The following is a 10,814-nucleotide window of genomic DNA, read 5'->3' as shown; positions in this document are numbered from 1 at the left end:
AAGGCAATGACAACCCACTCCAGTCCTCTTGCCTGGAAAATCCCATGGATGGAGGAGCCTGGTAGGCTGCAGTCCATGGGTTCGCTGAGTCAGACACAACTTAGTGACTTCACTTTCACTTTTCACTTTTATGCATTGGAGAAGGAAATGGCAACCCACTCCAGTATTCTTGCCTGGAGAGTCCCAGGGTTGGTGGAGCCTGGTGGGCTGCTGTCTCTGGGGTCGCACAGAGTCGGACACGACTGAAGCAACTTAGCAGCAGCAGCAGCAGCAGCAGCAATGATGGCATTTAATAAGAAAAAATTGGGTTTGTGGAATTTATTGTTTTGTATAGCTTAGTATTAAAATTTAGTGTTACTTAAAATTATCTTCTACATGTATACATATGTTTCTGAAAGGTGATTGTTGAACATTTAGCAGAACACTGCTGATTCAAATGTATTGTATCAATAATTATGTAATATATAAGAATATAAAAACCTCATTTAAAAGACAAAGATGGCCACAGTTGATTGAAAATAAGGCAGAGCTTACTATACAGTTCTTCTAGGAGATTCATCTTACACAGTTATACAAAAAATATTGAAAGTAAAAATATGTTCAAAAAATATAATATGCAATTCTTAAGGTATTATAGTATCAGATGGAACAGATTTGAATGAAAAAAGTGCTATTTGAGAAAAAGAGGAGATTTTCATAATATGAAAATAGTCCTGCTTCCTGAATTTAAATGTAAAATTAAATGGAACAAACAATACACTCATAAAGTACAAAAGAAAAAAATAATGACACTAAAATGAGAACTATACAATCCTCAAAAATAAGAGACTATTTTAAGACACTGTTCTCAAAAACTGATAATGAAAATTCAGAAAAAATTCAGTAAGGACCCTGTATGCAAGACAGGAAAAAAGACACAGATGTGTATAACGGACTTTTGGACTCAGAGGGAGAGGGAGAGGGTGGGATGATTTGGGAGAATGGGAATTCTAACATGTATACTGTCATGTAAGAATTGAATCGCCAGTCCATGTGTGACGTAGGGTGCAGCTTGCTTAGGGCTGGTGCATGGGGATGACCCAAAGAGATGTTGTGGGGAGGGAGGTGGGAGGGGGGTTCATGTTTGGGAACGCATGTAAGAATTAAAGATTTTAAAATTAAAAAAAAAAGAAGATACAACAGCAAATGAACATTAATTGTATCTAAAATAAATAAATAAATAAAAGTCTGCAGAACTAAAAAAAAAAAAAAAAAATTCAGTAAGGATATAAGAGATTTGAACAATAGCATGGCCAGAGCTGGCACAATGGCTGTATTGTTAACAGAAAATTTATCAGTAGTAGAAAAAACATATAGATACACAAGCGACTTTTACCATAATATACTATAGTCTAAACAAAAAAAAACGTCTTTTTGAAAGTAAATGGATGAAAATTTATGTATAGAACATATTCTCTGAGAACAAAGGAATTAATATATAGATTCAAAAAATATTTCTAGAGTATGATCATATGCTTGGAAATTTAAGAACAATACAATTGCAAATAAGTCAGTGGTCAAAAAAAAAAAAAAGGGAAATAAATTTTGTTGCTAGTCTGCCAAACACTTTGGTGGAAATAAATAAACAAATTAACAAACAGATGGCTATAAACGAATATAATAACCTGGGTGATTTGAAAATAGCAGAAATTTATTTCTCACAGTTTTGGAAGCTGGGAAATCCATTGGATGACACTGGCTCTTCTCAGTGTCTGCTGAGAGTCCACTTCCTCCAGTACAGGGCCATCTCATCACTGCAGCATCGCCTGGCAGAAGAGACTAGCTAGCTAGTCTGGGGTCTTTAATAAGGAATTTAATTTCACAGGCAGAGCCCCATTGGCCGAGCCTCTTGACGTACAAACCTTCCAAAGGCCCCACCTCTAGACATTTCACCATGTGGATGATGATTTCAACATAGGAATTTTGGGAAACATTCAGACCACAGCATACCTCCTGCCTCCACACCCCACCAAAGTGGTACATTCTACATTTGACACAACTGATGAGCCTACATTTACTCATCAGTATCACGCAGAGTCCACATGATCACGAAGGGAGATAAGATGATCAAACTGTAGAAATTCCTTCTGTGAGACACTGCCTGTGCACATGCATGCTGAGTCACTTCAGTCATGTCTGACTCTTTGTGACCCTATGGATTGTAGCCCGCTAGGTTGCTCTGTGTATGGAATTCTCCAGGTAAGACTGCTGGAGTGGATTGCCATTTACTTCTCCAGGGAATCTTCCTGACTCAGAGACTGAACCTACATCTCTTATCTCTCCTGCATTGGCAGGCGGGTTCTTTACCACTAGAGCCACCTGGGAACCCCCTGTGAAACATTAAGGGCATTAAAATTTTTTTTTTAAATTTATTTGCATTATAAACACACAGGCTGTGTATGCCTACAGATGCGTATGTATGTATATTATGGATTCCTGGTACGTGTACACAAAAAACTGTCACGTGTACAGTGTTGTCACTTTTTTAAAGTCAATTGAAAATAATGGGTATAGTTTATGTTTTGCCCAAAATTACAAAACAGGAACATGTAAAACAACTTAAAGATATGAATGTAGTATTTTATGTGAAGATGAATGTAAAAAACATGTAAGTGAAAATGCATTGAAAAACCTTTAAATTTGGCACATAGTGACATCCTTTGACATTTACCAGAGGCCAAGGCATTATTTCATTTAAACATTAAAGCAACTTTTGTTATTATTTGCTTACAATAGTAAAGAATTTTAACTTGGCACCAATATAATTAAGTAGGGAAACAAAAACACAGGCACTGAAAGCATGTGAGAAAACTCAGGTACAAGATAGTTCTCTGCTTCTATTATTGCATATTTTATCATAGATAAAAATGCAGAAACACTGAAGAATAGTTTTACAGAAGGAATGTCTCAGATCCCTTTCTCAATCCGCGGATCTTCTGTGTTCTGCTTACCTATTTGTTGTGAGAAAAAGAAACATTTAAACACAAATTATTTTATGCAGAGCCCAGGTTCCATTTACCTGTTAATCTTGGGTCAAATAATGGAGAAACATCAGTCCAGTTTCCTGAGAAGTCTTGTAAAGTTACACATGAAACTCAATGATGTCTTTTAAATTCCCACGACTGCTTTGACTGCCATTTTGTCTAAACGCCATACTTTTTAGATTATTAGGAGGATCTTAGTCTATTATTTAGAACTCAACTGCATCCATTTTTAGTGATCTCTCTGTTCCTCAAACACTATTAGAAGTCAGGAGACAGGAAGTGGACTGGAATAGAGACATGGTTAGTATTTTGATAATCAGCTGTCTTTAAGGCATTAGATCCACAGATGTTGAGGGAAGAGGAAGAGGGAAAGGAAAAGTGAGAAGGTGCTCTTACTTGAACTTCAGTTCAGTTCAGTTGTGGTGGACTCTTTGCAACCCCATGGACTGCAGCACAACAGGCCTCCCTATCTATCACCAACTCCAGTTTACTCAAACTCATGTCAACTGAGTCAGTGACGCCATCCAGACATCTCATCCTCTGTCATCCCCTTCTCCTCCTGCCTTCAATCTTCAACTTGGCAAGTTGTTAATCCTCTGGGACTCTTGCTATTTTCCAGCTAACACTGACTGGCTTTCAGTTCAGTTCAGTCGCTCAGTCATGTCCGACTTTTTGTGGCAGCATGAACCGCAGCACGCCAGGCCTCCCTGTCCATCACCAACTCCTGGAGTCCAACAAACCCATGTCCATTGAGTTGGTGATGCCATCCAACCATCTCATCCTCTGTCATCCCCTTCTCCTCCTGCCTTCAATCTTTCCCAGCATTGGGGTCTTTTCAAATGAGTCAGCTCTTTGCATCAGGTGGCCAAAGTATTAGAGTTTCATCTTCAGCTTCAGTCCTTCCAATGAAGAGTCAAGACTGATTTCCTTTAGGATGGACTGCTTTGATCTCCTTGCAGTTCAAGGGATGCTCAAGAGTCTTTTCCAACACCACAGTTCAAAAGCATCAATTCTTTGGCATTCAGCTTTCTTCACAGTCCAACTCTTACATCCATACATGACCACTGGAAAAACCATAGCCTTGACTAGATGGACCTTTGTTGGGAAAGTAATGTCTCTGCTTTCGAATATGCTGTCTAGGTTGGTCATAAATTTCCTTCCAAGGAGTAAGCGTATTTTAATTTCATGGCTGCAATCACCATCTGCTGTGATTTTGGAGCCCAGAAAAATAAAGTCAGCCGCTGTTTCCGCTGATTCCCCATCTATTTGCCATGAAGTAATGGAACCGGATGCCGTGATCTTTGTTTTCTGAATGTTGAGCTTTAAGCCAACTTTTTCACTCTCCTCTTTCACTTTCATCAAGAGGCTCTTTAGTTCTTCACTTTCTGCCATAAAGGTGGTGTCATCTGCATATCTAAGATTCTTTATATTTCATCCGGCAATCTTGATTCCAGCTTGTGCTTCTTTCAGCCCAGCATTTCTCATGATGTCCTCTGCATATAAGTTAAATAAGCAGGGTGACAATATACAGCCTTGACACACTCCATTTCATATTTGGAACCAGTCTGTTGTTCCATGCCCAGTTCTAACTGTTGCTTCCTGACCTGCATACAGATTTCTCAAGAGGCAGGTCAGGTGGTCTGGTATGCCCATCTCTTTCAGAATTTTCCGCAGTTTGTTGTCATCCACACAGTCAAAGGTTTGGCGTAGTCAATAAAGCAGAAATAGATGTTTTTCTGGAACTCTCTTGCTTTTTCGATGATCCAGTGGATGTTGGCAATTTGATCTCTGGTTCCTCTGCCTTTTCTAAAACCAGCTTATACATCTGGAAGTTCACGGTTCACGTATTGCTAAAGCCTGGCTTTGACAGTTTTGAGCATTACTTTGCTAGTGTATAAGATAAGTGCAATTGTGTAGTAGTTTGAGGATTCTTTGGCATTGCCCTTCTTTGGGATTGGAATGAAAACTGACCTTTTCTAATCCTGTGGTCTCTGCTGAGTTTTCCAAATTTGCTGACATATTGAATGCAGCACTTTCACAGCATCATCTTTCAGGATTTGAAATAGCTCAACTGGAATTCCATCACCTCCACTAGCTTTGTTCATAGCGGTGGTTCCTAAGGCCCACTTGACTTCACATTCCAGGATGTCTGGCTCTAGGTGACTGATCACACTATCGTGATTATCTGGGTTGTGAAGATCTTTTTTGTACAGTTCTTCTGTGTTTTCTTTCCACCTCTTCTTAATGTCTTCTGCTTCTGTTAGCTCCATACTATTTCTGTCCTTTATTGAGCCCATCTTTGCATGAAATGTTCCCTTGATATCTCTAATTTTCTTGAAGAGATCTCTAATCTTTCCCATTCTATTGTTTTCCTCTACTTCTTTGCATTTATCACTGAGGAAGGCTTTCTTATCTCTCCAAAACCCGGCAAAGGCAAATTCTGCATGCATTTTCACTTGGGCATGATTCTGTGAGTACTGGGAAAGCCCAATGTGGGACTCTACTAAGCAGTTTTCTTGATGTAGAAAATCCTACCAGAACTTGTCTCCATGCCTATCTCAGTCCTATCCAAACTGACAGCTCCTTCCAAGATCTGGCCTCCTTTCTTCCAGCCTTTCCACACTACTGTTTCGGAAATGAGTACCATGATGATGATGGGACTGGTTCTAGCACCTTTTAAAGCATCTTGCTACAAAAATGGTCAAGTCACCTTATTAGAGACTATCTAAATTTTGGTTTTTAGGCACTTTTTCTCTAACCTTGGACTTTAGTCACAATTCTGGTGCAGTTGAAGAAAACAGCCTCTGACATAAACTACAATAAGTGTTAATACTTCCAAATTCTTCTGGTTGTATATAGTGATTTTCCTTACTTTAACTAAAGTTCTAAGACCATGCATTGCCTGGTATTCTCCTTCTGTTATACTCTATATAGTACATAAAATGCATCAAAACTATTTATTTCTTAAAAAAAGACACTTGTAATAATGTTCCACATTCAGCCCTATGATTTGCACATTATTACATACATTTTTTGTTTTAGGTTTTTCTGATTTTGAGTGATATTTATTCATCTTCCCTCAGCTCTTTTAGGGCCTTCCCTGGTGGCTCAGAAGTAAAGAATCCACAGGTTCAATCCCTGGGTCTAGAAGATCCCCTAGGGAAAGAAATGGCAACCCACTCCAGCATTATTGTCTGGGAAATCCCATGGACAAAAGGGCCTGGCAGGCTACAGTCCATGGGGTTGCAAAAGAGTCAGACACAACTTAGTGACTAAACAGTAACAGCAACTCTCTTCCCATCTTATTATCTCTCTTAGCATGCTAAGTTGCTTCAGTTGTGTCCAGCTTTTTGTGATCCTTTGGACTGTAGCCTGCCAAGTTTCTCTGTCCATAGTTTTCTCCAGGCAAGAATACTGGAGTGAGTTGCTATGCTCTCCTCCAAGGGATGATCGAAACTACATCGCTTAACTTCTCCTGCACTGGCATGGGGGTTCTTTACCATCACTGCCACTTGGGAAGCCAAGTTAAGCCACTCTATTAACATACAGCTGGTATTTATTCATTAGTCAAAATTTATATAGTTCATCCCATGTACCATGTACTGGTTTAGAGAATATAAAATCAACAGTGAGCCAAATAGACACTCTGTCTATTTTTATGGTATTTTTTCCTTCAATTCCTGAGCCTGTTAAACTAATTTAGTGTTGGGAGTGTCTCAGGGAGTGCTAGTATTGGATAGCAAAATGATAATAAAAAGATTTTTATCTAAGCATTAAAATGAGAATTGTACAGCAAGCAGAATCCTTAATGTCCAAGGAGAAATGCAAATATAACTTCATTAACTATATCTTTCATAACATTATTAATTAAATGGCTTATGACATTTAATTTTGAGCAAAAGGGAAAATCCAAGCTCATTAATAATTAGCACTTTCTTTTCAGTCGCTTATATGTACCAGATCAAAAGTTTATCTCTGTTGTACTTTGTAAACATAAAGTAATGAAGAATATTTCTGAAAGACTATGGACTTTCAGAAATGTTAGCTCATTATCATAATGCTGTACTGTAGATAAAATTTAGAACTAGAGTGAAGCAAAACTATCCTTAATAAGAAATGGACACAATGGCAAAAGAGCAAGTATATAGAGGTGGTGTTTTCTAAAGAACAACAGCAAAAAAGCAAAAACCGCTGGTGCTATGAGCAATTGCGGAACACGTGGAAGCTTGTCGTTAATCAAGAATGTGTTAAACAGAGTTAGGCAGATTAGAATTTTTATCCAGCTATATACCGTGCAGAATTGTATTGCTTAAGGTATTGAAGTCTTAGCATCCTGTTTTAAAGATGGGAATTATTATATCTGCCTTATGCAATCTAAAGGGATTCTCTGAGGCTCCAATGCACAAATTTATGTCAAGTACCAGGTGCTATAAGAAATACTGTAGTGCACAACATTATTATCAAGTATGTATGGTTTCTTTGTCATTTATTAAATAGAAAACATGAGCTAAACATTCATATATTTGAGTTATTTACAAAATTAATTGGATATAACTGGTATAATTAAAATTGCTTGATTTGTAAGCAAATATTTATCTAAAAACATTCTGTGCAATATAAAGGAAGTTTAATAATCCTTTAATTACTGCAGAACAACCATATGGAAGTCATGGACCTTACCTCCTGACAGGTCTTGAAATTTTCTAGGAGCTACTATGTTCCTTTTTTTTTTTTTCTGCTAAGATTACTAATCAGTGTGCCTAGTTAATATGATATTTTCTTTATTGCTTCACTTGCAGTTCCATGATTATCACTATAACAAACCTATGTTCTTAATTGTTGGCTATATTTATAAACATTAACTAATGTAGCAAATAAACTAAGAAAATACACAAGCGAAGAAAATCTCCTCAAAATTAGAATGGAGTAAATCCTCACTGTTAAATAATGTCTTTTGATGTTTTCAGAAGGGGAAGGCAGTCTTTAAACAGTGCAGCAAAATATGTGGAATAAAGGTTTTCTGTGTGTTGAAGGCTGTTATTTATAAAGAAAAAATGTTGGTGCTTTAATCATGTCACAGATTTAAGAGCTCTTTGAAATGTAGTGTATATAGTGTACATATAACTGTAAGTATCATTAAAATTACCATTATTTTTACTAGTAAATATGCTACAGATAAGTAGGAATAATGTGCAAGTCTTTTACCCTCATTGACCATTAATTTCTCCATGCCAGCACACTTCCACACAAATTATGGCATATATATCATGTCTGAAAAAGCAAATAATTGAATCATCTAACTAATGTGTATATTTTATAACAATTACTCATTGTCTATGCAGTAGTAATCTACTAGTAGCCATGTAAAGAAAATCTTTATTCTTGCATAACATAAACTGTTAAATTAGATAGAAAACTGATCAGACAGATGAATAAGCAAAATGAATAAAAATTTAAAGTAACTAATGCAAAACAATAAAATGATATGGGGAAGGAAGTTGGGGATAATCAAGCATAAGAGAACAATCTGTTACCTAGAGCAGGCTTTTTCGAAGAGATGACAGTTTAGTGACAATATAGAAGAAGAATGAGAACAAATCATGTTAACATCTGTGGAAAGAAAATTATACTCAAGGAAAACAGCAAGTGTAAAGCCCTGAGGTAGGAGCTTGCCTGGCTTGTTGGTAGACCAGGAAGTTGGCCACCATAGTTTGATCAGAATGAAGAGGGGAGAGAATTATAGGAGATGAAGTCAAATAAATAATAACAGGAACTTAGAAGACATACTTGCTTATAGAACATTTTAAGGATATTGGCTTTTACTTTTAGAGAGATGGGAAGCCGCCAAAGGGTTTTTAGACAAGAAATATCAGAATCTGCCATATTTTAGTAGATTCGCTTTGACTGCTGCATTGCACATAGATTTCAGAGATGGAGAATAAAGGCAACTTAGTAGTCTATTAGAATAACTCAGGAGAGAAATTTTACAAAGGGATTGGAGCGGTTATAGGAGGAGAAAAACAAAAAGAGTATCATAAATTTAAAGCTAAAGTGAAGGAAATGCTTCCAGGAACAGCTGTAATAAACTGTCTCAAATGTTGATGAGCCAAAGAAGAGGGCAAAATATTAGCAATTAGGAGTACCATCATGTAGGTCAACTGCGACCTTACCTAGAACAAATAGTTATGCAGAGTCAGTATTACCAAAAGTCAACTGAATAGATAAAACAATTAGCCACTATTTAGAGACATTATGGCTACCCTGGTGGCGCCAGTGGTAAAGAACACACTTGCCACATGTAAGAGACAGGGGTTTGATCCCTGGGTCAGGAAGATCCCCTGGAGGAAGGCATGGCAACCTCAACATTAAAAAAAACTAAGATCATGGCATCTGGTCCCATCACTTCATGGCAAATAGATGGGGAAACACTGGAAACGGTGACAGACTTTACATTTTTGGGCTCCAAAATCACTGCAGTTGGTGACTGCAGCCCTGAAATAAAAAGATGCTTGCTCCTTGGAAGAAAAGCTATGGCCAACCTAGACAGCATATTAAAAAGCAGAGACATTACTGACAAAGGTCCACATAGTCAAAGCTATGGTTTTTCCAGTAATCATGTATCGATATGAGAGTTGTACTATAAAGAAAGCTGAGTGTCGAAGAACTGATGCTTATGAGCTGTGGTGTTGGAGAAGATTCTTGAGAGTCCCTTCAACTGCAGAGATCTAACCAGTCAATCTTAAATGAAATCAGTCCTAAATATTCACTGGAAGGCAGGTGCTGAGGCTGAAACTCCAATACTTTGGCCACCTGATGCAAACAACTGACTCACTGGAAAAGACCCCGATGTTGGGAAAGATTGAAGGCAGGAGGAGAAGAGGATGACAGAAGATGAGATGCTTGGATGGCATCACCGACTTGATGGACATGAATATGAGCAACTTCTGGGAGTTGGTGATAGACAGGGAAGACTGGAGTGCTGTAGTCCATGGTGTCTCAAAGTGACATGACTGAACAACTGAATTGAACTTGAGACATCAGGATTCATCAAAATTTTTAAGAAGTTTTTAATTAAAAATTTCAATATAGTTTCTAAAACTATAATTTATAGCAGATTTTATATCAAAATAACTAAAATATGATTTTGTCATCTGAAGTAGGTCATAAATTTTGGTTTTTTGAAAAGAAATTTTCAACCTCGATTTTTTTTTTATTTGGATTTTCTCAATTCTAGTGTTTTTAAAATCTATATATATATAAGATTTGTAACTGATTTTTACCTAAGAACAGTTCAGGACCCTTAGGCCTTAATAGCTTTGGTTGATGTCATCTTTTTGATTCACCTTGGTACTTGATAGGCACATTTGAATTTTCACACATTGATATTCATGGAATCATTCAATATATATGTGTTGTTTTGACACAGGAATATTTACGTTCACAAGCATACTAACAAAATCTATTATGGCAGAATTTGGACTTGATAGCAACTGAAGGTAAACGAGTGCATTGATTGACAGTATCATCATAACTGTCTCCTCAAAAAAAGAAATATCAGGGTAGTGAGATTGCTGGGTCATATGGTAGTTTATTGCTAGTTTTTAAATGAATCTTTGTATTGTTCTCCATAGTGGCTATATCAGTTCACATCCCACCAACAGACCAGGAGGGTTCCCTTTTCTCCACATCCTCCCCAGCATTTATTGTTTGTAGATTTTCTGATGATGACCATTCTGAGCAGTGTGAAGTGACCTCATTGTAATTCTGATTTGCATTTCTCTAATAAAATCA

This window comes from Capra hircus, chromosome 7 (genome assembly GCF_001704415.2).
Source record: "Capra hircus breed San Clemente chromosome 7, ASM170441v1, whole genome shotgun sequence".
Taxonomy (NCBI): domain Eukaryota; kingdom Metazoa; phylum Chordata; class Mammalia; order Artiodactyla; family Bovidae; genus Capra; species Capra hircus.
Note: the sequence above shows the minus strand (reverse complement) of the source record.